Source organism: Chiloscyllium plagiosum, chromosome 9, assembly GCF_004010195.1.
Source record: "Chiloscyllium plagiosum isolate BGI_BamShark_2017 chromosome 9, ASM401019v2, whole genome shotgun sequence".
Classification (NCBI taxonomy): Eukaryota; Metazoa; Chordata; class Chondrichthyes; order Orectolobiformes; family Hemiscylliidae; genus Chiloscyllium; species Chiloscyllium plagiosum.
In genome coordinates this window covers 25,527,953-25,529,134 of record NC_057718.1, presented here as the reverse complement: position 1 = coordinate 25,529,134, position 1,182 = coordinate 25,527,953, and the positions used below count along the sequence as shown (strand labels likewise).

The 1,182-nt window shown below is 59.9% G+C and overlaps 1 protein-coding gene across 1 annotated transcript in view; it reads right to left on the bottom strand.

Annotated features, from left to right (window-relative positions):
* LOC122552709 (ALK tyrosine kinase receptor-like) overlaps positions 1-185 on the bottom strand; it is a 1,052,914-nt gene extending 1,052,729 nt beyond the window's left edge. The window contains exon 1 of the mRNA XM_043695597.1: positions 98-185. The gene's annotated coding sequence lies outside the window, so the exon portion shown is untranslated. The remainder of the gene's footprint in view (positions 1-97) is intronic.
* Between the last annotated feature and the right edge of the window lie 997 nt (positions 186-1,182).

Below are 1,182 nucleotides of genomic sequence, written 5' to 3'. Positions count from 1 at the left end.
AGAAATTACACACCCCCCAAAATAAACACAATACCAACTCACCCCCAAAATAAACACAAATCCCACTCCCCCAAAATAATCACAAGTACCAGCTGACCTGCGAAGGAGACTCGGAGGCAGACACTGGGCTCAGAGGCTCTGATCGCCGCGGAGATGATCTCCTCCCGTTGGGGGTATGAGTCAGGGGCTCTCCAGCTCACCCCCAAAATAAACACAAATCCCACTCCCCCAAAATAATCACAAGTACCAGCTGACCTGCGAAGGAGACTCGGAGGCAGACACTGGGCTCAGAGGCTCTGATCGCCGCGGAGATGATCTCCTCCCGTTGGGGGTATGAGTCAGGGGCTCTCCTCTCGGGCATCAGGCGGATCCTCAGGCGTCCCTCGGAGGAGCCGCTCCACTCCAGGAAGACTTGGGTCAAGTTGTAGAGGAGGGGGGCGGCTGGCTGCCGCTGGGGGAGGCAGCGGGCGGTGTCTCCGGATGCGCCCACCTCCAGCACCACCTGGTTGGGCTGCTGCTGCTTCCTGAGTCTCCGCTTGGCGGCTGGAGGAGGAGGAGGGGAGGATGCTGCTGCCGCTGCCGCCGGCGCTGCAGGGGAGCCGGGCTCCTCGAAGCCGCTCCGGACGCTGATGCCGATGCTCTCCCCGTGAGCGGCGGTGCCCTCCAGGGCGGACGCCAGCCCCTCGCAGTCCAGAAGCAGGCGGCAGTCCGCCTCCCTCGCCCTGCCGAAGAATTGTAACAGGTAGTTTCGAAACAGCGGCGAGAAGGTGAAGTCCACCGCCAGCCCTTTCCGCTTGAGCCGGGAGGTGTAGGTCTGCTCCGCCCTGGCTGCCTTCCTCTCGGCTGCCCTGCCGCCGCCGCCTCCAGCTGCCCCTCCTCGGCGCTGCTGCCTCCGACTCTCCGGCCAAGAGGACGGCAAGGCGGCGACCAAAAGCAGGACCAAGAGCACCGACCCCCCACTCTTCATTCTTCCATGTGGCGGGAGAGAAACCAGCCGGGGAGGGGAGGGGGGGAAGAAGGTGAAAAAAAATGTAGATCAGCAACAAGAGAGAGAAAATAAAATGTGCAAGAGGAGGGAAATTGAAAGAAAAAATCTTAAATAAATGTTTCTTGCTGCAAATGCCGAAGCTTTGCTTATCGACCGTTCTTCATCACTGATCGCGTCTTCTGTAAATTGCTGAT